The following is a 27,336-nucleotide window of genomic DNA, read 5'->3' as shown; positions in this document are numbered from 1 at the left end:
TTCAGCTGTAGCTGGGGGCGTAGCATCGAAATGCTGGCTGAATTTTGCTTATCCCTCTTGAGCAAGCAAGGCGCCAGCGGCCAACGCCTGCAGCCAGAACTGCCTGCCAAGACCCCAAAGCATCGCAGTTCATAACGAGGCTAAATGCACCCTCTAGGATCCCACCGATGTTCTTTAAGCATTGCTTAACCAAAAAGAAGCTATTCTTTCTTTTAAAGAAAATTTTGCCATTTTGTCTTCACTCTTGAAGCTTCAGCTGGAGATGATTTTCTTCAACTATCTTCATCAATTATTCAGTGATAAAGAGGGCAAATAAGTCTAGAAGGGAATTGCTGAATTCTTTCTTTGTCTTCCTGCTGAGGAAAACCCTTTTCCAATGCAATACATAAAGGATTGCTGTGCTAGTTTAGAATGTTTTGCAATGCCAAGCCTAAGCTGGTGTCAACAGCAGATGACAACAGCCGTCCCAAAACCCTCTTGTATTTCTTTTATAAAGTCTTCACTTCTGGAAAAAGATGTAAGATTTGCAATTCAGCTACGATGTTACTTAATCTGACTAAATGACTTAGCTGAAGTCAGAGGTGCTGCATTTACAATTGCAGCTTTGAAACAATTGGCTTTTGCAAAGCAGAGATAAAGAAGCTGAAGCTTGTCTAAAAGTTTTGGATATTTTTTATTATTTTGCTCATGAATGTAATCATTTTTTATTAACACTGGATGACAGAAAAGATATAGCTGGCTTTTTAATACCAACACTAAAAGAATATACTTTCAGGATGACAGCCTAATTTTATTTCTTGACATGTATTTTATTTAGGGAATGATATATATCTAGCCCACTCAGCACCTGCTGTCTTCACACACACCAGCCATTTATGCCAATTATTTAGGGTTCCCCTTTAGGCTCTGAAGAGCAGTTCTTCCACTTCAGAATCCCCTTCTGCCCTCATTCAGTTTTTATCAGATTTTAATCTCAAACTCCTACCGCAGCCGTTTGTGCTGGAGAGGGCAAGAAATAAGGAACAGACTGCTTGCTCTGCTGGTTAGGTACCCCAAGGAGCTCTCGCTCTGGAATTTGGGCTCTGGAAATGCGTCGTTCCTTTCATTTCATCACATGTTCCTATTTGTTTAATGAAGCGTTAAAAATTCAGTTGCACCAGCACACCAAGTGGCTTTGCTGTAATATAGTCATTGAGAAGATCTACGCAAACCTGCAACGAAGGCTTCTGAATTTTTTTTTTTTTACTATTTTGTACAAGTTTGTTCAAAACAAGGGCCACATCTTTTTTTTCTTTATGGAATTTTAGGGGCAAATTTTTCCAATTATAAATTGAAAATTACTTAACACGAAATATTTTGACTTAACAGACTGGCGCACATTCACAGCAACTAGCATTGAAATAAGAGTAGCTTTTGCAAAGGACTCTGGTGACACTCGTTGATCCACTAAGATCCACAGAAATAAAGAACATTTCCTGCTCTTCTGCCATAGTGCTATCAGCTCCCAACGATAAAATCGGACCGCGTGCTAACTCTGCCGTACCACCGCTACGGATTTGTTTTACACGCTCTCCCCGTGGGCTCGGACTTCTGACTTGCGATTTAGGGGGCGAGCGCTCACAGCGGCCCCAGTTTCTGGTTTTACTTTAGAGGGTCTGTGGTCCCAGCCCCAGCGATAGATGCCTGAGGTCAACGGACACCAACAGTATGCGCGCGTGCTTTGGGGCGCAGATCGTTGTGCTGAAACAAGGTAATAACGCAAAGCGTTGGTGGTGTGACTGCGTGTCATCTAAGAACGTAATTTCAGTTTTTTCACAGAGCAGTAAATAATGGTAACTCTTTCTAAAATAAATCCTACAAGATACACAGTATTTCTCTGAAAATGGTTTCTTTATCACTGTTATTCTACTTGTAGGAAAAAAAATGGCTGTAATCTGCATCAGAGAGGTGCTAAGGGCAGATCTGCATTAACTCCCTCTGACTCTTGTGCTCAGCCGGCATGTACAGCTGCTGGTCCTCAACTAGCTCTGGGTTCTTCTAGCATATTTTTGGATGAGCAGGATGCATAACTTTAAAAAGAAAACATTTGCCAGACCACACATAATTTCATTTTTGCAGCCCTTATGTTTAATAAACTATTACTTCTTCCACAACACTGTAATATTTTCCACAACACTTCACTTTTCCACAGCATTGTCCAAACCTCCTCTGGGCTCGGCAGCAGCCAGTACTGAGGTTCTCACATGATTTATTTTCCGAGGCACCTTTAGTACTCTCATGGATATTAAAAAAGCGAGAGTTTTACATACGTGCAGATATAAAAAAGAAAATATTTTTTGACGATTACAGAAAAGTCCTACTATTTGTATTTCTTTCTGACATATGATTCACCGTCTTTATTCTACTATGGAGTTAAGTTAATAACCTTTGTGTTTCCTCATGCAAGAATGTGTCCTGTTTTGCCTTTGATTTCCTACTTAATCCATTCTAAAACTAGTGAGTTTATTAAATAAGGATGATAAAAACCCCATGAATTTGACTGTGCTTTGTGGAAGATCTGCCCATCAAAGAATGACCACATTGGTTGTTGTTCTACTCTGTGAGTATAAGGACACACAAAGCAAAAATGGGAATACAGATGCTGAAAGTACTATGCTGTCCCAGCTATTTATTTGTACTGTAAAATTTCATTTTAAATATTTTCATAACTGTATTTATAGGCAGGAAAAGTTAGTTCTTGTTTTCAACAAAACATTAAAAACAACTTTAATAGGAAAAACTTAAAAACAGTGTCAAGTATGACACTTCAAATTATAACTTTGTTATAATTTTCATGTCCAGAATTAGACACATCATTAATAATTTTTTTTAACTCTGTATATCTCCAGAGTTTATAAAAACCCATACCCACCATTCATTTCAGGAATGTCTGAAATTTTCCAGGACTGTATGAGGAAGCTCCACATAAATGTGAAGGAAACTGCCAAACTTTTGTCACCAAAGTCTGAATTATCTTACTTGGGAATGTCGTGTAAAGTGCTAATTATGTAAGACTAACTTCTACTCCTGGAGGTTATAAGCAACAAAAAAACCACTTCAGTGACTGTACTCAGATTTCCTGACTGGCCTGAGAATGTATATATTTTAAGTAATACTGAGCAAGCAAACTCACAGATGCATAAAAATGTTGGCTGGAAGGGACCTCTGGAGGTCATCAAGTCCTCTTTCCCGCTCAGGGCCAGCAAGTTGCTTCCTTCTTGATGCCTGTGTTTGATGAAGATAATACAGCACTTTCTCTCAAAAAAAGACATAAACTGGAACATCTGAAGTTTTAGTTGGGTTGCTTCTCCACATCATGAGATGAGATCAACCCCTTTGTGTGAGTTCAGCAAAGCATCACAAACTAGGACATGAGAGAAGGTTCCGCCAAGCTAGGCTGGGGGAATACACTGATGCAGTGCTCAGACACTGGCCACAGTCCATATGTTTGTCAGCATTATTTCAAATAAATAATTTGGACACTTTTAAGGCCAAAAGGTCATACCATAGAAAGATCAGACTCTCCCCATAGATTCTTACCATAAGCTCATAATCCTGAGTTAAGCTAGGATATATTGTAGAGAACACTGTACATCCTGATTAGAAATTTCAAGTTCTGAAGACTCAACTACACTTGATTAAGTAGTTTCAGTGGTTAATTAAACTCACTACATAAACTGTGCCTCTTATTTTTATTCTAAGTTCTTCTGGCTCTGGCTCTCTTACACCGTGTTTTGCTAAGAATGTGTTTGCTGGAGCTGTAAGAATTTAATGTTTCTGCCCTGATAGTACCAGATAGCAAGATAGCTTTTTACGTGCCTTATCTTATGGTCACAGTCCTATTTAAAGCAGAGATTTGTCTGATTGTGGTTTGTTAGATAAATACCCCTCTATCGGAAATGCTAACACACAGGTCCCCTACGATCACAGGCGCACAAAGGCGTGTGCACGTGCATACACTCACGCACACACAGGTATTTAGTTTCTCTTTAACCCTCCTTACCAAGCTAAAGAAATCTAACGATTTATAACTTTCAAGGGCAGATTCTTCTGTATTTTACTATGTCAAATTCCGTATTTTATTGTTCACGAAAATACAGACTATCAAACCACAATAACGGCACACGCAGCAATCACAGAGGAGTACTTTATTTGAAAAGTTATCTTTTATCTTTTTGTCCCCATGCCCAATTATAGAAACAGTCATGGTGCTGACTCAAGTAATTTTCATCTTAGAAGTCAGGTTAATATGCAAAGAATTTAAATTAGCATTTGGCTAGAGGAAGAGTCAACCAACTTATCCAACTCTCACTGAAGGTGCTTGTTGTGGTTCAACCCCAGCCAGCAGCCAAGCCCCACGCACCTGATCGCTCACATCCCCCATGGTGGGATGGGGGAGAGAATCAGAAGAGTAGAAGTGAGAAAACTCGTGGGTTGAGATAAAGGCAGTTTAATAGGTAAAGCAAAAGCTACGCACACAAGCAAAGCAAGACAAGGAATTCATTCACCACTTCCCATGGGCAGGCAGGTGTTCAGCCATCCCCAGGAAAGCAGGGCTCCATCACACATTAATGGTTACTGGGGAAGACAAACGCCATCACTCCCAACATCTCCCTCTTCCTCCTTCTTCCCTCAGCTTTACATGCTGAGCATGACATCATATGACATGGGACATCCCTTGGGTCAGTTGGGGTCAGCTGTCCCGGCTGTGTCCCCTCCCAACTCCTTGTGCACCCCCAGCCCACTCGCTGGTGGGGTGGTGTGAGAAGCAGCAAAGGCCTTGGCTCTGTGTGAGCACTGCTCAGCAGTAACGAAAACATCCCTCTGTTAGCAACGCTGTGTCCAGCACAAACCCAAAACACAGCCCCGTACCAGCTACTATGGAGAAAACGAACTCTATCCCAGTCAAAACCAGCACAGTGCTTAATGGTGGTGTAAATTTCAGAACCAGGAATTTTAGGTGTATGTGGATCTTACGTCTCCCATCAGGAGCAGATATAGTAGGGACGCAGGGGAGCTGGGTGATGCTGGGCAGGTAACGCACCTGCTGGCATCACCAGTACAGCCTATTCACTACCTTATTATTGCTAAAGCTACTTCCTCCAGCAACCCGGCTCCCAGCAGTGAATGAAATTACCACATTGGCTTCATACCTTTTATTTAGATGCACGCAGATACTAAAGAGTAAGTTGAATACCATGTCACACGTTAACATATGAACTAGTATCTACCGTATCGGCTCAACCTTTTTCATCATGACTGTTCCGCTAAAAGGGTAAATGGCTTACTAGCTGGCTCATACCTTATAAAGAAACTCTCATACACCTCCACAAAAGTTATATTACAATGGTTAGTCCATCCTCAATACATTTCTAGGGAGGGGTGGATTTTTTTTTTTTTAATTTTGACCCATCTAAACCCAAGATCTGTTCCAACAGCACAAAACAAAGACTCCTAATGATGTGGAAAGTTTTGTCTTCAGTAGTGCATATGGTGTTTATGAAACTCTATTTCCTTAAAATGTAAAAGACAAACAGATTTCTCAGGCTGGTATAAAAACAGTGGACATAATAAGCCTGGCATTCTGAAGTAAACAGTTGATCGATTCCTTTGAGGTGTGAAATATGCTCTAACACAAAGCAAGCCAAAATATATCCAAACAGTTAATGTGGTTAGGTATTTCTGTTCATTAAATGAATATTTTAGTTTGGACCAGTAATGGATTTGTAATAGAATATTATTGTAGGCTTCATTTATGTTTACTTTTAGGTTTTTTGATTCTTGCAGTTGTGCGATCCTTTGCATTAACTGCTTGGTATGATCACTAACCTAAAATCAACAAGCAGAAAAGGACCAATGCTGTTTAATTAATACAGAGGTAGTTCATAGCTAGTTTTGTTGGCTTCTTTGTCTTTGTTCAACCAGAGCATGCAGACATTCTTCCATAAATTAAAGTCAAATTTGAAAATGTGGCTGGACATAAATTTCTCATAATTTCTTGACGCACAAAACCACGATGGCAGAATGGAGCGTCCAGTAGAATGATGATACCAGGAGTTAATCATCTTAATTACATCTTATTCTGAAGTTCCATTTCTCAAACTCCACTTCCCAGTGATGAGATTTTATTACGCCTTTATGGAAAGGTCAGAAAGCTCACACCACCAAATAGCTGTTCAGTGTTTAAATGCCTACCCATAGTGATCTTCTCTTCTAAACTTGTAAGCTTAATTCCTCGCATATAATGAGACTTGCCTTGTAGTTTTTACTTCATTTTACTGTGTTTATATCTTTTTCTCAAATTTCCAATTTCCTCCTGAAAAGCAACTATCCCGCTTGGACATAACATTTTACACTCAGCGTTACATGTATGGGCACAGCCGCTTCTCTGTTTGGTACCCTGTTCTCTACCTCCAAGATCCAAGATATCCGCGGATGCCTGCGAGACATTTGCTTTCTTGTCCATGGAGTTCCTGTGAGCGTTCACCTCGAGGCGATTACCACAGATTACTAAACACCTCCCTGCATGACCGCTTGCCGAAACGGTCTCCCATCCTCAAACCAGAACGTGCAATTTTGCTCCATGTGTATTATTTTCTATTTACTTTTATTAAAATGCATCATGCTCGTTGCAACAACCTAAATAAGCCATTCGGCTGGCACAGCACAGGTAACTTTTTTTCCTTCTTTACTACCCTGACAACTTCTCTGTCATCTGCAAGCATTATTAGCACAGATGTGATGTCAGTGTCTAGAATGATCTTTCATCAGATGGAGCCACTCTCTAGTGAGCCCACTAAAAAGGCCAGGCTTTTTTTATATGTTTCTAATAATAACTCCATTTTGTATCCATAAGTGACCCAGGTTTCAATCCTTTCCATATTAATTCCATGTAGTACAAGCTTTTTAATTAAATCATGATGTGGTTCTAAGTTAGTATTGCAATCTCAGATAAAACCTTGTCTTCTGGGAAATAAGCTTTCCTATAGATGCTGCGTAGGTGGGGACTGATGGGGATCGGTATCACCTCATTCAGCTTCCTCCTTCACTCCGTGCTGGGGGCGCCCAGGAGGAGTGTCCTGGCTCAGCAGCGGGTCAGGAGTTTCCCATATTCATCCCTTCCTGTCCCAGTGTGTGCCCTGTCTGTAGGGACCAACCTGAGAATTCATGAGTTCAGAGGGCTGGCAACACCTCCTTCCTCAATCATTCTGCTCTGGCAGCGCTCAGAAACACATAGCTATTTCCATTCATCCACTTGGATTTACTTTTATTGCTCCGAGTTAGATCCTTGTTTAAGATGCGGCTAGAAGTCTCATGTGCGCACACGTTGTGTGATATTATTTGAGTGGTGAAAACTGATAAATGCTGCAGCCGCAGAGCCAGGCCTAAGCATGCTAGGTGTTAATTAAATAAAAATAAAAGCAGTAGTCCTCATCCAAAGGGACTTATATAGCCCCAAAGTGGTTTTGTTCCACATATGATTTCTAGTACTCCAGCTCTTCATAGTATTTCTCATTAGTAATCTTGCACTTTAACGCATCAAGGTCATTATGTGTGGAACTATGAAACAAAATGCAAGACATCAACTTCATTTAAGATGAACACAAAGGGTCTGTCTGGTCTTCTACAGTGCAAAACATGTTCTGGCCAATTCTGAAAGCCTCCCAGGTACGTTGCTTCCAGTCTCGACTCAGGACTTTCAGCATCTCTGAAGAAGTAATTGAACCTTGCCAGGTGGAGTTCAATAAATAGCTAGCAGTGTATTAATAAAATCACCCTGAGAGTGTGAAAGTCTTGGCACAACATGAGCAAAAAAGAGCCAAATACTCACCTAAGGTAAATGGGTATACTGCCATCAAATAGAGTTATGCCAATTTATACCATTTCCTGAATTTATGCAGTTTTCCATTGGACTTTAAAAGCAGCCCATGGTTTATGCACACTTATATTCACACTTTTCAAAAGGCTGCATTTAACTTCATCGAGTATCTTTTCCTGTTTCCATTACACATCTGAGTAAACTGCAGCCAAAGCAGGAAATGCCTACAGCCACTGAAAGGATGTCTGCAAATCAAAATTGTCCTAGAAAATTCTGCCAACTAAGAGTCTCCCAGCCTTCTCATAATTATTGTTTTTACCTCTGACACATCCCACTTATCTTCCCTGTATGTTTTTGTCAGCTCACTTTTGGAGAGAGTTATTATGTTCTGCACTTCATGTTATTTTTTTAAGTCATTCACATCCTGGCTGCAAACCCGACTCCTGTCTCTTCATGCACCTTAAACCATCCTGATTTGAAAGCTGGCCATGCTCAACCTTCTGCTTATGTTTCATTTTCTCTGGCCTCTTTCTCTTCCCTTCCTCTACTCCTAGGCAAGAAAGTACTTCCAAAAGACCAGCTCCAAAATGCACACTGGAAATCCTGAGTTTTATATTATATTTTTTCATTAAAAAAAAAAAATCTTCATTGTGATCATCCCTGGACTCTTTTTGATACACTTAATATGTGATGATTTTAGGCCAAACCAAAGGAACTTCAGTAAATATTTTAAAAGCCTTTATAATGGTCATGTTAGAGGCTTCCATCCTTTTCCCTCAAACTTTTCCTACATTTGTTAGCCTGAAGTTAAATTTCCATTCTGATTTAAATGAGTAATGTACACAAAGAGGCTGCCAAGAAAACATACAGATGTATCTACCCTGAACACTGCAGAGTCAGACAAAGCCATCAAAGGCAGATTTGGGAAACAGAGAAATAGAGTTTAAATGGCCACTCATAGTATTTTTTTCCGAATCATGTTAAGTGAACGGAGTTAGACTGTCATTAAAATAGTCAGAAGGTCTGCCAACTTTATAGAAACAACCCAGCTGAAGCACCTGAGTGCTGCTGCCTTCTTGGCCCAGTATGGCTATAAATATTTAATATTCATGGTGTGAGAAAAATCTTAATAAAAATATTTGGCTTAAAGTCTTGAATGTCAAGAGCTTTTCCTGAGGTCCTTATCTCCTTAAATGCAGTCAAACCTCGTTGAGTAATTGGGAAACAATGTAGTGGAACAGATAGGGTTATCTTAAAGCAATACCGGAGCAGGGAAATTAGAACTTTATGCTAGCCTGTACTTCTGACTTGGAGCCCAAATCAGTTGACCCGAGCTACTAGAACATCTATCAAAGGTAACTGTAAAGTGATCTTTTTAAGTACATACCTGTCCTGTTAAATAAAGGAGTCTTTCATGTTGTGGTTAATATGGCTCAGAAATGTAGCTAAGAGATACTGAAACCTTTAAAATTGTGTTGTTCTCTTGCTCTTTTAATGTATTTTTACCCTGACTGCTCATGGAGGTGAGGTGACCTGGGTATGGACCTCAAAGTCAGCAGAGTCTGCTCCAAGGGCTGCTGAGGCTGGTGGAGAATCCAGGCGCTGGGCTGACGTTCTAGAATTGTAGCGCAGTGACATGTACAATGTAATTTAAGGGCTTTGGTGGGTAGGGGAAATATGATCCGTGATTAATCTGACCTTCATTTACCTTGTTGAATCAAGCTCCTCATTCAGCGTGGGCTATAATCAGTCCTGCCGTCTGTGGTTCTTTGTTAAACCAGCGCTGTTTGTGTTTAGTCAGCTGTGAAAAGAGACGGAGAGAATAGTTTCTTCAGTGCAAGGTGTTAATGTCAGTCTCCCACACACATCCACTTAGAAACAGAACCAAATTTCCTTTTAGATGCTCTTCAACTTAAAGGTGAACGATCTGAATCACCGTTCCACCCAGAGTAGGCGTAATTCCTTTTTACTTGACTTACATGACAGCAACCAAACTTGGATATCACTAATATCCCCTTTCTCTTCCTTTTTATTCAAGTTTAAAAGCTTTATGGAGGCTTTGCTTTAAGATTGAAGCAAAAGCTGATGTATGCTAAAGCATTTTGCTAGTTTACCTTAAATATGCTGGAAACAGAACCCTTTCTGCAGCACAAGGATCACCTCCAGCAAGAGTGTTTGCCAGTTTAATTTCATAGGCATGTCCCTTCAGGTATAGACTTAGTTCTAGTAGCCATTAAGGTTTAATGATAAAATTAATAAACCCTAAATGTTGAATAAATCCTATATGTGAATAAATCCTGAGCGTTCAGGCTTTTTTGGGGGGTGTCAACGTAAACATTAATTAAATGCTATAAAAAATTCATTTTATTGTGTTTTCATAGACAGTTAAAAAGGGAAGAGCAGTGATATAGATAGATGAAGGCAAAAGGTTAAAAGGTCAAGGTTTCAACTACTAAAAGTACCATATCTCCATGGGCTGCAGGGGATTCATAGCAATATACACTTGTTGAAAACATGGCTTTATTTTAAAATCATGGAATCCATTCAATGGGCACATCGTGAGAGCCAAGATGCAATTGTGTACAGGATGACTCGAAAGGCATATCTTTTTTCCTCCCTCTGTTTCTGATCTACCTTCGATCCCACCACTCCCCACAAAAGAGGGGCATTTTGTTGTTGTTATAACTAAGAGATTTTTTTTCTTTTTTCCTTCCCCCCCCCTTCCCCCAGTAAGACCCTCAAGGAAACAAATCTTTCTTGTTTTCATCCTAAAATCCATGGGTAAGGTCACCTCTCGTTGTGAAGTTCAGTGCTGAACTCGCTGCGGCACGCTGATGCACGCTGATTCGCCTGCTTTAAAACAGACACCTTTTTGGTAGTAAAGACATACCACAGTCTGTGTCCCAGCTGAGAGCAAATCCCACAGCAAATGGGACCATTTGTTCTGGGCGTGGAAATGTATAGCACTCCCTAATGTGGGGAAAAAAGTAATAAAAAGATGGATGAATGCCCATACGATTCTCTATTTGTTCAAAAAAATCTAGATAAGAATGTTTTAAAAGATAAACTATTAATTGGCACGTTTCTAAATAATTTATGAAGAAGGTTAAATGCATGATAAAATGTATAAGAGGAAGGGATTTTCATCTTGTTTTTTTACCTTTAAGCTACCGGGAAGGCTAATTCTCTCATAACTTTGCTCAAGGAGTCATTGGAGACCTCACGTGTTCGCTTTGAACTTTTTCTGCCCCGAAGAAAGACAGAGAGATAAATTTTCTCCTGAGTGTTTTTCAGTACTTGAGTTAAAATCAAAACCAAACAGTGTGAATAAAACTCACCTTCCCTCTCAGTACTCAGGGTTTATTTGCATAGATTTTTCTGCTGTCATAATTTTCTCCTCTTCTTTATTCAGAAGTCTGGAGACTCCGAGGAGTCACCCAGGAAAGGGTGATAAGAGATTAATTTCTACCACGACACAAATATATAGATCCAAAGATATATACATCATCTGACCTTTATAATCAAAGAGAAGGAACAAGAACATAAACCCGATCTTCCCCTCCTCCTTTCAAAATCCATTATTAGTAACAGTACCTTTTTCTATACGGTTCTCACATGTGTCCTTCATTATTCTGAAAGAATAGCAGAAGATTAGCTTGATTTATCATTGACATTGTTCCCTGACCTTAAAAAAATGCTGTCTTTTAATCCACTCCACAAAAAAAAAAAGTGCTGAATGAATTTCTAAAAGGTGGGTGAAATAGTTGCCATAGCCTCAAGGCAGCAACAATGTAAATGCTAACAAGTTATTCTGGTTTTACACGTCTATTCACCTTTATATAGATTCTACCACCTCTGCGTCTCATACTGCATGTGTTAATGCTCGGGAAGTTCTTTTGGGCCCTATAAACAGTCCCATAATATACTTGAATGTAAACTGAAATAGTTTCCTCTGATTCTCTCTTGCCTATTTAATAAGCATATTCTTGCTCTGCACAACATTTACCTAGCGCCCAGTTTTGCCACCCATACACAGTCTCCCATTTTATACCTTTTTTTTTTTTTTTAAAATTCAGCACAGTGTGACAATTGCTTATTCAGGGAAAGTAAAAAAATGCAATCTCCTTCTGCAAGAGCAGCCCACATCTTGAATCCATATGTTTTAGTGTGTAGAAAAACTGGACCTGATGCCCCCACCACAGGCAAATTGAGGCAGGAAAGGGTGACAATAGCGATAGGAAGGGCACGGAGCGAGCCAGTCTGTAGCTGTACCCTTACGAGTGGCTGCACAGATGCAAAACTCAGGGAAAAGATGCTGGTTTATTATGACCCACTGTATAACACATTTCCCTCTTGCCCAAGTCAGGAATTTCAGGTCAGAATATACTTACTTAGGGCTGACAAATAAATTTACAATCCAGGCCATTTGCTTCTCAACCTGTTGGAGTAACAAACCTCCCAGAAGTAAGAAACAATTTCTGTTTAGCTGGATTACATTTTCTCCAAAGCCCATGCACATCCAGACTGGTTCTTATCGGAGTCAAAGCAGTAACATCCGCCGGCGTCAGCAGTCAAACGTTTCACCCCGAAGTGAGAAGCCCCGTACCAGCTGCTGGCCGCAGCTGAAGCCCCGTGTGCCCGACGCTGGGGCACCCCGCGGGCTGCCCCCAAAGCTGCCCGGCACCCGGGGCTCCTATGGCAGCGCTACTGACTCTTAACAACTACCACGTAAGCTAAGCGAACTCTAAGCGATTTCAGGAACAAGGTGACACGGTGCTTTATTTTTAATGGGGACATGCTGGTACAATTCAGGGAATAAATGTGCAAATGTCAAGGCACCTTAGGAAGAACACAGGAGCAGAAGATAGTATATTAGCAACAGCAGGGAGAGACAAGAAGGAAAAGGCAAGCCGGAGAACGGGTATGAAGGGATAAGTAGGCAGCACAGCTCATACGACGCCTGATAAACTTTGTTTAACAGATATGGTCTAAAAATCAGTGAAAAATTCCAGAGGAAAACCAAGTATTTCCCACGCTTGTTTCTTCAGAGGCTGATTAAGTAATGAGCAGGCTATGAATTCAGCTGGTGTAAAGGGTTGCACAGAACAGCAACTGCAGAGCAAAATCAGGGTCTTACTCCCAGTCATGGTAACTGTCTCCAAACTACCGGGGGATCTGAGCTGTTGCAGTTTGCACACAGGCGAGCACAGGCTGGAAAAGGGACATTTAAAAGTTTAACCAAGTAACGTCCTCACCCAGGCAGCTGCGGCCATGCCAGACCCAAATACCTCCGCGGGAACCCACTTGTTAACGATCCCACAGTAGATTTTAGCATGGGAAGGGGCAGGTTGCAACTGGAAACGTTGAACCTGTTCTTGATCTCTCTTACGCAAAGCAAAAGAGAAGCTACGGGGCTGTAAAGGCTGGAGAGGGAGGAGCAGGCGGTGGGAGAGAGAGGCGGCCAGTCCCAGCCCAGGTTTCACAGGCGCAGGAATGGAAAATAACGAGGGAAAAAACAGGTTTCACATTAACAGCGGCTGGAATTCGAGCTTGAAAAAAATCAATACTTTTTCTTCCCTCTATTTATATAAAATTTATAATGCAAATACAACTGTGTTTTTTGTACGCTGTGCCTCTCAGCTCTATTTATAATTTGACCATCATTTTCAAACCTGGCTGATTAATATTAGGCCATTAAAATCATGCTCAGATTTCTAAACAAACATTCTCCTTTTTTATTGTTGTTGGAAGCGCTGAACTCCTGCCTTCCCCTATGGCATGTGTAGGATGGTTTTGCCTTTCAGCAGACTCTTAGGGTGAACTAAAACAAACACCTTCCCATCGCGTTAAGAGTCTCAGAAATTAGGTTCCCGAGGATGTCCTGTTGTAACAGAGGTGCTTCTCTCGCCCCAGTCCCCGTGCTCCAGCAGAGTCAGCCGGTGAACTTGGAATCAGGGACTGACACAAATTTGGGTGGAAAGGGGGTCATCTGTCCCTGCCCCTGCCCAGCATGGGGCCAAATGCAAAGTCGGGACACTGCTTGCTCCCTCCTCTCCCACTGGGTATTTGCGGGGAGCCACGGCGTCTCCCCTTCGCCAAGCCAAACTAACGCCGTGCCCCCGTCCTCCCCTCGAGGCGAGGTGGGCTCTGGCCCCCCGGGCACCCCTGGAGACTTTTTCCCATCTGCCCTCAACTTTCTCCTGCCCCTCTGGTTTCTGGTGCAGGGGGGTACTCCAGCCCTGGGGCAGGGCTTTGCTTTGGCCCCGTTGAACTTCACGTTCTCCTGTTGGTCCATTTCTCCAACCTGCCCAGGTCCCCCTGAACTCCAGCCCTGCCCACCGGCGTATTGACCGTCACCCCCATGCCACCCACTTCATCCCACACCAGCTCAATGTCTTTGCCTGTTCCACGTCCAGGTAGATAGTAAATGCTGCTAAAATCCAAATCATCTTTGCTGAGGGATAAAAGGTCTCATCTACGTGAGAGAGCTGAGTCTGTATTTCTGTAACTTGTTCCCGTCTGCATCCACAGTACCTGCCTACAGATTCACACCACGTGTACTCTGCTTTAAACTTAATGATTTGCCATCAAAATGTCCTGACCAAGATCGTATTGTTGTAACTACAGTCAAAAACCTTATTGCTTTATGCGTTTGCCACTTTCTCTGTAAGATAATACCCTCACCTTATTTCACAGGGGATCAGGAGGATGAATGCATTATTTATATGGAAAGCATTCAGATTTAGGGGGGTAAGACGCACCAGCACTTACGAATTATCTTATGAATACAATATAAATTATTCAGCAACTCTATGTCCTTCTCACAAAGGAAATCATGCAGCTTGGCCCTACTGAGCTTACAGATTCCTAACCAGAGAGGGAAAAAAAACTAAATACATGTAAACAAAAATGTAAATACAAATTTACATACAAATACAAATTAAAATACTTTTAAATACCTCATTGACAAAGTTTGCCCACAGGTCACATTTTACTTTAATAGTGACTTTGTCCACCATTTTAGGAAAAAAAAGTGCTCATTTCTTATGATATATGCTCATGCAACTCTAGTTTTACTTTGGTAAGTTCATTTATTAATCTCTTTTAATTTTTGTTGCTTTTCTTGGTGGAATGACATCTCATACATTCCCCAATGTGCCAACTTTCATTAATTAAAAAAACAAACAAACAACTACCCTTTAAGATTAAAAGTGTGTTGCTATGCCTATGATTATTTTGCCTACGGTAATTTTATCATGGCTTTTAATAAAGCCAGAACTCCACCCTAAAACTTTCAGAAACTGGCGGAATGTCTATACCGAGAATTTGGAACCCACTGGACTTTATATTGTTTTCCTTTTCAAGTTCATGCTCTTTCACAGCTGTAGAGGCTTGTGGTTTAAAACAGAAAGACAGCTAATGTCAGTAAGGTAAGTCAGGTCTTTTTGAACTTGGAATTGAAGATTATTTTTTTTCTTTCCAAATCCTACACAGAATATAGGAAAAAAAAAATCTCGAAACATTTCTTTCTAATTTACTTTGTCAACTGCAATCTCTCCCACTCATTGGTGTACTTAGGCAAGGAAATTGTTCTGCCAAATACAAATAAAACGTACTGAAAGTACTTAACTGATCTGTTGATGGGTCATGTAAATACAGTCTTTAAAGGGGTACTAATTTTAGAGATAATTACAACCATTTTACGTGACTCCATTTTTTGTTGACAGCATTTCTCATGTATTAGCAACCCACTTTAGGAATAATACAGTCATGGGGATGAGATGCTTACATTCACTGCAAAAAAAGTGCAAAATTCAGTTTAGGGGAGAAAAAAACAAATTTGGTATCAACTACAAGATGCCCTTTTCTCTCTTGGTCATTCCTTCACAGTCTGGGACCATCTCTAGGCAGTACATCAAGCCTGCAACCTGTCTACCACTTCATAATACATATCTGAAATCTGCTTTGCACGTTCCTCTGCAGAAGGAAATTAGGGATGAGCCCCTCGGCTGCTGTAAATGGAAAGAACTCCATTTGGTTTAATGAAGCTCTGCAGCATTGCACTTCTTCTGGACATCCTCCCTCTGTGTTGAAAGATTTCAGACACAGAGGAAAAGAGAGGGGGTATTTTCCAGTAGCTGGAGAGTAGGGTCTGAGGCGTCACTTGGGTATCTGTTCTCTCTGCTGCCTCTGAGCAGTCACTGCAGATTGACCCACACTAGAAAAAACACATTGCTTTAATTACATTCATTAGGAATGTGATATTTTAATATATTTTTATACCATCATAAATTCTTGTTCCTTACCTCAATATGGTTTATTTTGCTCTCTTGTGGAAGGGAAGGCATACTGCTGCAACGGCCTCTACACAGCGGCAGTTTCACTTAAAACTAAACCTGTATTCCCGCGTAGGCGAGCCCCTTGTTTATCTCAGCTTCAGCGTACCTTTGAGGGACGAGAAGGATGGCGCTTCATCTGAGAGGGACGCGGGATTGCTGCATGAACCCAGCTCTGCCCACTGCTCTTCACAAGTACCTGCACGGGGACCTCACGCTGACCGACGGAGCGGGGCGAGGTGGTGGCACAGCTCTCCACGCCGGCGACCCAGGCCTTCAGGAAACTTGCCCTGCCTTACCCAATCCAGCACATCTACCAAGTGGGACGGTTCTTTCTACTGTGATCCTCCGTGAGAGAACGCCTGTGGAAGAGCAGCTTTCTCTCAGGCAAATGCGTATGTACATCTCTGCACACACACGCACGCCACCCCCCCATAGTCTTCTCCAGGTTCAGCAACAAAACAGTATGATCAGCGATGCTAAAGTACAGACTGGAGTGTGTAGCTACATTTCAAAGTTGGCGCTTTTTTTTTTTTTTAATACAGTATGCTGATGACAATAGGGGGACTTAAGAAGAGTAAGCTGATGGCAATGTGAACTTTTTTTTTTTTTTAGTTTTAGAAATAAAAAGGGGAAATTGCTTTTCTACAATTCTGTCACTACATCATCTTCTGAAAAAAAAGGAAGCTCAAGATAAAATTTGCTACCCTCAAAATGAAGGAAAAGCATAAAGAAATGATTGTTGCTCTGTTCTTGGGTTTGGGTAGATCGGAGCCTGAGCACAGATTAATCCCAAGCTTCAAGCTCTGATGACTACTGAGAAGTAAAGAGTACGTGGCCATAACTGGATGGATGTTAATAAGGGTCTCGGTATATCACTAAACAACAGAAATCTTGCGGTGCAACTGGAACAACAAAGCCTTTCTCTTTGATCTGACAGGATGCAGTAAAGGGCTGCTGGCACGTTGGTCCCGTTGATTTCAGCGGGATGCTTTGTGAGGGTAAAGGCTCACGTCTTAGGTCCACGGTGTGGGGTTTCAAATGAAGCATGTTTGCATATTGTGTCCGTGTGTTTCTTGATGTGTGCAAATATGCATACACAAATATACATTTATGGTTGCGAGCCCTCAAATAATACTGAAAAATAAGTGATTTCACGGTTCTGTTTTGGTTGATAAATCTGATGATTGCTTTGCTGTTTTACAGCAAGTTGTAGACTCAGTAAAAGAAGATAACAAGTTAACATATACTCTACCAGAAAGACTGGGGCAATCTATTCCTTTGCAAGCAATGGGGAAGCTTCCACAGAAGCTCACCCTTATGGAAGGCAAGCTGGTTAGCTTCTGGCACTGGGTGAAGGAAAGAGATAAAAAGTAATTATATTCTATTTAGTGACCACACTCCAGTTGCAAACGCTGACATGGCTCTAACTTGCAGATAAATCTTTTGAGCTGGGCTACTCATTACTCTTACAATAGTAAATATAAACATGGATGAGTGCAAATATAGACTGTTACGGAGATTGTGTGATATCTGAAAATCCTGCAGCTGCTCTTACTCCCAATTAAGTCCAAGTTCATCTGGAGGGACTGGGATTTGTAAAACCGAGAGTCCATAAGACTTAAACCCCCCCCCCCCCAACAGTCTTTTCTCTATCTGGAAAGTTACAGAGCAATCAGCTTGAACAAAAACACGGTCTCACCCTAACCTTGGAGCTGATCCTGTGAGCACTTAGTGCTGAAATTAGATGCCATTTTAGTTGATGTCTTTTTAACCTGATAGTATCCCCGTGTTGCAAAAATCCTTTGCATATTGCATATTGGTTTAAGTATTTTTGCCCCAGGGTAATTTCAGTATCAGGCCCCTTCAAGTTCTAATAGGGAAGCAAGTGAATAAACGTACAAATATGCCATGCTAAGTATGTAAAGACACTGCCTCTATTCTTATCACAGGGGGCTTGATCTAAATTTGTTAACATATAGAAATGGAAAACATTGCAATTAGTGTTACACTAGAACTCGTCTAAAAATGTTGACCTTCCATCTAACCTTCCTTTCAAAAGCATTTAATTTTTTATAATGTATAGAATGGTTATTTTCAATTCAAAGTTTTTCTGTTTAAAAAAAACCCAAACCATAGTAAGGTTAATCACTATATACCCCAGGGTACTTTCAGTTCTGCTTTTGGTATATTTATGAAAATTCTGGACTTACCTCATATATCTCAGTTATGTTTTCTCCAGTCTTTCACAGTTGACAGAGTTAGAGATGTAACTTAGATAAGTTAGTTAGCATTAGAAGGTTAGTGTCCTTAAAAAAAAAAAAAAAAAAAAAGTAAAAGCTTAGGGTTGACAAGCTAATTCTATTCTAAGAGTAAGTAAAGAAATTATTTTATAACAAGGAATTTTATGTAAATGATTAAAAATATTTCAAGGTGACTCACAGATTTGCGTCCTTCATTACTAAATTTTAAATTAATTTAAATGAAATGTTTAAAGGCTTGAAAACAAAAGAGTGAAAGAACTTAGTACAGAAAATACAAAACAATGTAATCTGTCATGTCCTCTTAATATTTCACCTCTTTATCAAGAAAAAAAGAAAAAAGCCAGCAGCCTACACAGAGCCAATTACACAGAGGAATCATAAGCAACTGCAGCTTGTGAAAATATTGCCAGTCACAAATTTACCATGACACAATGCAGAGGAAGCTATAGTTTGAAGCCCAAGCTGTCAAGTCTGATCTTGGAAGTCTGAAAATGCGTAGTTAAACTTAGCCACATTAGGAAGACATTCAAGGGAGATGGCTGAGGGGCATGCAGGAACCACCTCGTTCCTGCTAGCTTTCCTAACTTGTGTTTCTAATACCACCATTAAAGGAAATGCTGAAATCAGTGAGAAAAAAATCAGCACTATAGGATTCAATGAAAAGGAGGATGTGGTGGGGGGTGGTGCAGCACTTGGGGGGCTCATGGCATGAGGTTTTACCTTGTGACTGCGAGGGAGGGAGGGAGGGAGGGAGGGAGGGAGGGGGAAGGAAGGAAGGAAGGAAGGAAGGGAGGGAGGGAGGGAGGAAGGGAGGGAGGGAGGGAGGGAGGGAGGGAGGGAGGGAGGGAGGGAGGGAGGAAGGAAGGAAGGAAGGAAGGAAGGAAGGAAGGAAGGAAGGAAGGAAGGAAGGAAGGAAGGAAGGAAGGAAGGAAGTTCTCAGCAGCACTGATAGATGAAGGAGGAATACTTGATTTAGAGACTAAGGAGAGCAAAGACTTGAGGAATCGTTTTGGTTGTAAAGGAGATCTGTACTGATTTATTGAACCAGTTTCTCCATTGCTGCTCAGTCTTTCAGATGACTTACTGTGTTATGTAAGAACTGCAACAGTACAAAAAATATTACTTATTAGAGGTGCATTCATCCTTTTATATCCGCTGTTTTTCCAGTAGTTACAAGGTATTGAAAGTGAAGGGCCGCCTAATACTCCCATTGAAGTAGTGGCAAAACCACTGTTGCTTTCAGGGGGAACAAGACAGAGACTAAAAATAGATTTGGTACCTGAATGTCTTCATTTAAATACCCAGTTTTTAAATACAGCTGGCCAAAGTGTGGAATTAGGAAGTATATTTTGAATTTTAAAATATTTATTTTTACTGCACTTTGAATACCATGATACTGTCTTTTAAACATTTAGTAGTACTGCATTTTAAATTTAATCATAAAAAATGAGCTGAGTTTCTTCTTCCTCTCATGCATTTTTATTCATGTCCACATAGAGCACTGGACCCTGCAAACACAGGCTGTATGAAGTCAGCAACAGGAAAACTAAGACTGAAATCCAGGTCTGACTCATTACCCTAGTAGTAGTTTGGTTTACTGCTAGATCAAAGGGTTTGGATATTACATTTTTCTTTATTTCTCCTCTTTCTTGGATAAGGTCCTTGAGAAAAATGTTGGAATATGAAACCCCCCTTCCCTCCCAAACAAAACCCCCAAACAAGCCAAAACTTCAGGGCAAATGTTTGTTTTATAAAAAGCTATTCCTGTTAAAAATAGAAAGTCATGTCGCACACACCTGTAGAAATAATGCGTGTGCAAACTGGGAAAGCAAAGTAAAACTTCTCTGTTGTCAGGATATCGAGTTTTAATGGGAACTGGTATTAAATACACTGATAGGTAAATAGTTAGCCAACCACACTTTTGGCTTCTCAAAAATACACTTCTCAGATGTCTGTATTTGAAGATTTTAAGGCTGGAAAGCACTGTTGCAATAGTTTACTCTGAGCATATAAGATCATAACATGGGCCACAGGACTTCTTGGTGCCTTTTGAGACTCAGTAGCCATGCTTGACTTAAGATTCCAGTTAGAGCATATCCACAGCAGCTGTTTCTCTGGTTGATTTTCCTTGTCCTTAAAAACCTGCCACTTTGTCTGTAACTTCAAGCTGTAGATCTCCCTACATTTGTGTGACAGATTGAAGAGTCCTCTGCTAGCTCTTTTCCCAACACGTTGGTTCTTCTAGAGTTACTTCACTGAGAAGTCAAACAGATAGCTATCTTTAAAAATGAGCCATTTCCCAATCCTTTTGTCATTATCGGTACTTTTCTCTGTAGTTCCTCCAATTTATCATCGTCCTTCTTGAAATGCAGGCAATTGAATGGGTGCCAAGCAGAGAGGTAGTATAACCTCTATTCTCCTTCTTTGCATTTCCCTTTCTGTGTGCCCAGTAATCAGAGCAGCTCTTTTGGCCATGGCACCACATGAGGCGCTCCCAGGCAGGTTAGGTTTCTGCCAGCATTAGCATCACGTATATGAGTTTCTTTAGAAACCTTCGCTCCTCTATTCATTGTTCCCAAAAACGGCAGCTCACATCTAGAAATGATACAGCAGACCTTGCGCGCTTCAGTAGCCATAGAGATTGTGTAAAGAAAAGCCATTTTAGAGTTCTCGAACCAAAATTTTTGCCTTTGGCAAGGGAAGCAATCCATATGTCTTACATTTTCCAACAGTGAATCATGCTTTAAATCCTGAGTAATCCCACTGAATTAAGAGCAACCTTTTAAAGTGTAAAATACTATACAATGCAATGTCAACAGAAACAGGGAACTATCGCAGGCTGCATCTACACCAGTCTTAGTTTCAATCAGGAGTGCACTTCTGAAATGACTCTCCTGACTCTCCCCTTGCTGTGCTTGGTGTGCAGAGCAGGGCAGGTTCTGAGCATGAGAACTGGCTTCCCTTTAGGTGAAAGTAACCCAGCCGGTGCACCTCAGGAATGCATCCAAAGTGCTCCGGCCAACAACTGCCACGCAGTCTGCAGGACCAGCCTGGGGCTAGACGCCCCCAGCCACGAGAGGCGTCTGGAGGCCAATGTTGGTGCGATGAAGATGTTTGGTCCTTACAACCACTGTTTCATCCTACCCACCTGCGCCACGCATCTAGGCAGAGCCACATCTTCTTCCATGAACCTCTGGTTTGCTTGCCCTGCGTGTGCGCTCCTCGCGCAAGGGACCAGGCTCTCCTTGAGGCTTTCCTGGCAAAGTCCCCACTGGCCTGTTTCTGTCACCTGTATTATCAAGAACTCTTCAGGAAGATTAAGCCTTCTTCAGGGGTAGGCTCCAGGTTGGTTCCCACCTTGTTTAGCCACTTTGAGAAGCAGCTAGCAGAAGCAGCTACCAGGGCTGCTTCTGCCGCTGGCCTCAGAGAGGAAGATTATCCTCACCGGATGAAGGGAGACATCTGACAGCACCGTCACAATGCTCAGGAGCTCAGGACTCGTATACCTCCAGAATACCTGAGCAACTAAGGGAGATGATAGGTGGCTAACATCTCTCACATCCTTAGCACAACCTCTGTGTAAGTCTGGCTTCTCCACAGGAGATCTGATCCCTTTAATTCTCTAGGTGTTTCACTCTCTGCAGCCAGCTCCTAGGTAGAACCACTTTCTCTTCTAAAATCTTTCACGGGAAGAAAAAAGGCTTGAAATCATGAAGCTGTCCCAGGCATTAATTCAGCACAGCTGGGGACACGCAAGACTGCATGGATGAGGGAAGACAAGGAAGGAGATGATCACCTCCCTCTTCTTTCTATCCCAGACTGGCAGGAGGCCAAACTGTCTCTAAGAGTAAATTAGAGCAACATAAAAAAATCTCTGTTCCATCTGAGGATCCTAAGGGACCCATATCGCAAGCTCAGCCCTTCGTGTCAGCCCACTAAATAGATCAGAGGAGTGTAGATTACATACAACAAAGTTTCTGATTTATTTTATCTTAAGTAATAACAATTACACATGTTCCACATATGAAACAGTATCTTCCATATAGTAAATAGGAGCGTTGCCCTAACTTTTTTAGATTTTTGCAACCGCACTTTGGAAGAATCACTGAATATGTTCTTATCATCTTACATAAAGAAGCAAAAATACACTTACCTAATACACAGTGTCCCTGAGCAGTGGAAGATGTGCATTGATTATATAATGGCCCAGGGAAGAAACTATGAATAGCGCATCCCGGTTTGCAACCTCTGCAACAGCATAATAGCAACAAAATTCTTATCAGAAATTATTAGATTCCTATTAGATTAGATTAAATTCCTGTTTGAGCCCAAGGAATCTAGATCTTCACATCTCGAAAAGGCAGATGAAAAAATACCACTAGAAAATGCAGGTATTATAAGCCACGTGAAGCAAACTATGGAGAGAAAAAGGGTAGAGAGGATAGAAAAAGGATCAGGCCATGCTTGCTTTGCAAAATGAAAACATTTTTGACAGTTTTGCCTTCCAAAAGCTTTGAAACAAGGTCTCCCACTGTGCTTTTTGATTTTTGATAATGTCGTTTTACTCAAGAGGTCTGCCTGCACAAGTGTTGGTGAATTAAGCAAAAGCCTTTGGGCTAGTGCAAAGATATTGATGAAGTAATATGTGAAGAAAAAAAATACCAGTGATGGTCTCAATTCCTGAAAATATCTTAGTCAATCAGAATTTTTTAAAATTGAAACTCTTGGTATTAACAAGTGGCTAAATGAGAAACCATTTTTTGATGCTGCGGAGCAGTTGCTCTATGAGTGACTCTATGAGAACATTTATTTGAAAAATATCAAATACTGTAAATATGCTCACAAGACAGAAATAAAAGTTTGCCACCACAGATCTGCTAAATAATAATAACAACAACAACAACAACAACAATAATGTGCTAAAAGTCTGCTTTCCCACCACGAGTTGTCTGGTGGGACAACTCGTAATAGGAAAGCTAAGCATTTATGTTTAACATATTTCTGAGTGTTGCAGAACTAGTGGCTAACATGTCACATTCCAGTTTACGGAACATCTATGTATTGCAATATACGGATTGCAAACTGCACCTATATCCAAATAGTCTCCAGGCATCTACTCAAGTTAAAACACCAGTTCAGTTTTCACTATCATGTCAAAAGTTTTTATATTAATTCTCTTAAAAGCTTAACAAGATCAGCAGATCCACATTTTTTACATTTCATAATAGGAGTAAATAACTAATCCGTTTTTCAGACTTTTTTTGTGAGGAGAATTATTTAACTACAGCTACGTAAAAGTAGAACTAATTATTTATTTTTTAATCATGCACTTATTCAACAGAACTTACTTTCATCTGCATAGTCAGAGAACAGAAAAACATGGGGGAGGGGAAACATAGAAACAGTTACCAACACAATACATGATGATGAACCACTGGAAAAATAACAATGGCTTTCATCTTTTAAAATGCAAAATATTTTGTCTTATGATCCCATTATCTCCACAGTAGGCCAACCCTGCTAGCCCTTGACTTTGATTGTTTCAGGTTTGTGTTTCCATTTTAATGAGAGTAAGAAACCACAGCTCTGGCTTCCTTTGGTTGGAGCTGCAGGGCCGCAGCACGGCCGCCCATCACCATCGCGGCATCACGAGTTATGAAACTGAAAAAATAAGACTCTTCAAAACCTGGGGATTTCTTTTGTACGTGGTCGCTTTGGGGTCTTCTGTTACACAAATGGCAAAATTATTGTAATGTCCAGAGCAGAGATTCACTCTTCTGTCTTTTACTCTACCGCCACTTCCTAGTTGTTTTTTTTTTTTTTTTCGATTTTGATTGAAAAAAACCCCAAGTCTTTCTCATGGGTTCTGTGCTGCTCCCCTTAGCCAAGCATAGCTTGAAAAAAGAGCCTTCCTTGACAGACTTCATTTTAAGTTCTCTGCAAGCATTACATCAATATTTAACCTCGTCTCCCTAGGGGCTAGCTGCAGCCTGCTGGGCTTCCCGGCGTAGCTGCGACCGTGCCCGCCGTTGCCGCTGCTCAGACACAGCCGTGCACAGGCGACTCGGACCGGCCGTAGGCACGGGTTCAGAAAGCGAGGAGGGGTAGGCAGCCGTAGCCCTTCGGACTTGCCCTTTTCTGCTTGTCCTGCTTCCTGCAGGACTTATACCGGGTGGGTAACACGCAGCGGTTGTGCCCAGTTAAAACAGAGTAAAAGTCACTTCATTGTATCCGTATGAGGCTGCAATTTAATTTCCCCGCCATCGCAACTCCTTCTGTTCCCCACCACCCCGTCTTTCCTTGCCCGGCTCCGTCTCCCTGCCTGCTCAGCAGAAGAGCATGGCCGGGCTCTGGCCAGCCTGGGACAAGCTGTCGGGGTGCCCAGCTGGGACCCGATGGCTTTCTGAGCCAAGGTTTAGGCGCTGTGGTAGCTACATGGCCGGAGCGTCCAGATGGCGTAGGATGAGCACGTGCTGCTCCTCAGCAGTGACAAACCAAACACTTGGCTTTGAAGGCTGCACCAGGATAGACCCGCAATGCTACCCCTCGCCGGAGCGTGCTCGGGACATCCCCCCTGTCCCCGAGCTTCCCTGCCACGCAGCCCTCCCGCGCCGCAGCACCAGCGTCCCAGCGCCGAGCCAGCCTAGCCGGGCTGAGCGGCAAGGACCGGGCCTAATGGAGGGCGTGGGAGCTTAATGGCTCTCCGCAGAACGCAGGAGGAGTGGGAACGGTCCCAGCCTCCTTGCTGGGCGACCAACCCTTGGAAGCTACGCAAGTCTTGACTTGGGACCATTTTCTGATGAGTTTACCTCATTTGTAAGCCCGCAGCACTTGAAAAGGAAGCAAAAACCAAAAAGCACAAGAACTAAAAATTCAGTGCCATCTCACTATAAATCCGAAGGGGGGTTTTTTGTTTGTTTACATTGTCAAGTAATAAAAACCTCATGTAGGTTTTGCTTTTGAAAGAAAAGGAAGTGGAATGGGAGCTTATTTAGAAGGGGAGACATTTGTTTGTATGGCTGTCTGAGTGCCGAGGGCCTTGCGCTGCAATCTCTAGGCTCCGAATATGAATATGAATCACATTAGCCCGCAATAACATTTCCCAGTGTTTTGAGAGTTCCCGTTTCAACACATACGTGAATGTATGTAGCAATGATCTTTGTTGTGCTGCCTTGGATGACATCATATTTTTCCATAAGAACTCTCGGTGACGGCAAATACGTAGGCTTTGGGCTAAATGTATAATGAGCGTGAAATTCCCTTTAATGTCAAAATAAGACAAAAAAAAATAATTTGGAAGGGTCACTTGGAAAAAACCAATAACGAATACGACTTTCGGTGCCGAGGGAGCCCCGCTGTCACCAGGACGAGCCCACCGAGGCAGACACCCAGGCAACATCCAGATAATCTGAGAATTTGCATGACATTAGCCCAGAGGCTGGGGAGGTCGCGGGGCCTCAGACCACCAAAACAACCGCGGCGGCCCCCTGCGACCGGCCGGACCCCACCCCCGGCGTTGCGGAGGTACGAGCCGAGCCGGGGGCGGGGGGGCTGGCACAGGGCCCCGCCGTGCTGGGGGGCGGCGGCGGTTGGAGGGGCAGCGGTGCCGGCCCCGGTGCGGCGGCGATTTTTGCGTGCGCAGCTACTCGTGGCGGCGCGGTAGCGGCGCGGCGGGGCACTGCGGAGCGCGGTAATGATGTCAACTTGTTATTTACTTTCCAACCCCGAATGACTGAGCAGGGCGAAAGGAGAATCAATCAGCCGCCGGGTGACCCTCCAGGCGGAAAAAAACAGGAGCTCGGCGCCCGCCGGGGCGGGGGAGGGGCAGCGGCAGCACATGGAGCCGGGCCGCGTTGCATCATCCGCCCGGCGCGGGGCTGCGCGCCGCTACGGCTGCCCGTGGGGGTGGTGGGGACACGGGGGGACAGGACGGGCACGCAAGAGGCTAAAGAGCAGCAGCGTCTCTGTCCCCGGGTGTTGCGTTTCCACCGATAAGCAATAAAGCCAGTTTCTGCTGATTCACAACTATGGAGGCCGCGTCAGCCCGCCTGCCCCCCGCGCCCGGGGGGTGCTGCCCGCGCCCCGGCCTTCGCATCACCGGCGGCCCGCGGAGAGGAGCGGGGAGCGTCGCTCCCGGTGGCGCGCAGAGGTGGCGGGGCGAGCACCCATTGTGCTGCCCCCAGCGCCCCGGGGAGCGTGTCCCGCGTGGATCATTGCACCCTGCCCGCTTCGGTGTGCAGAACGTCGTAATAACTAATAATGATGCGTTATTCTTGTTTATCTGCGTGAGGGCGCAGACAATGCGCCTCTATGTCGGCCGGCCGCCGCAGAGCCGGGCGTCAGGCACCTCTCCGTGCACCTCCACCGGCCTCAAACTTCACTAATAATAATAATAACAACAACAATAATGATGTCAATAACCGCCGCCATCCGGGCCGGCGGGACCGTGTGAGAGGGGCCCGGGTGCCTGCGGGCGCTGTACGTGCGTGGGGGAGGGCAGCCGTGGGCAACGCGTGTCCCCGGCCGCGCGGGGCGGCTCTGCGCCTGGCTCGCACAAGGTTAACGCCGCGCTCCTCGGCGGGGTGGGGGAGGGGGAGGTTGTCCTCCGTGTGCGTGGGGGTGGCGGTGTGTGTGTGCGCGCTCGGTTTGTCACTGGGTTTCTGTTACGGGGGGGCGCGGGGTGTTAAAGCACAACAATACCGAAAATAACGCGTGGAAGCGAGTGGCAGGAGTTTACCTGAGGGCACCCCGCGGGGCGTTGGCGGCGCTAGGGACACCCGCGGTGCCTGAAGTTGCGTGTCTCTGTGCGTGCGTGGGGGTGCGCGGCACCCAGGTGGGGGAGGGCACGGCAGGTTCGCCCCCCCACCCCGGCCCTCCT

At 43.0% G+C, this 27,336-nt stretch overlaps 1 protein-coding gene and 1 long non-coding RNA gene across 3 annotated transcripts in view; one reads left to right on the top strand and one right to left on the bottom strand.

Moving 5' to 3' along the window:
* Nucleotides 1–14,914: 14,914 nt before the first annotated feature.
* Nucleotides 14,915–27,330, bottom strand: LOC129207443 (uncharacterized). Its single transcript, XR_008577441.1, has 6 exons — nucleotides 27,196–27,330; nucleotides 18,408–18,503; nucleotides 17,450–17,543; nucleotides 16,394–16,556; nucleotides 16,165–16,303; nucleotides 14,915–16,076 (listed from the first exon to the last, which is right to left on the bottom strand). It is a non-coding gene; the product is annotated as an uncharacterized LOC129207443 (long non-coding RNA).
* Nucleotides 26,901–27,336, top strand: part of TBL1X (transducin beta like 1 X-linked) — a 203,448-nt gene continuing 203,012 nt past the window's right edge. The window contains exon 1 of one of the 2 annotated variants that reach the window (XM_054828345.1): nucleotides 26,901–27,016. The gene's annotated coding sequence lies outside the window, so the exon portion shown is untranslated. The remainder of the gene's footprint in view (nucleotides 27,017–27,336) is intronic. The other variant, XM_054828370.1, reaches the window with a different exon arrangement.

This window comes from Grus americana, chromosome 1 (assembly GCF_028858705.1).
Source record: "Grus americana isolate bGruAme1 chromosome 1, bGruAme1.mat, whole genome shotgun sequence".
Classification (NCBI taxonomy): domain Eukaryota; kingdom Metazoa; phylum Chordata; class Aves; order Gruiformes; family Gruidae; genus Grus; species Grus americana.
Note: the sequence above shows the minus strand (reverse complement) of the source record. Positions and strands in the feature narration are given on the sequence as shown.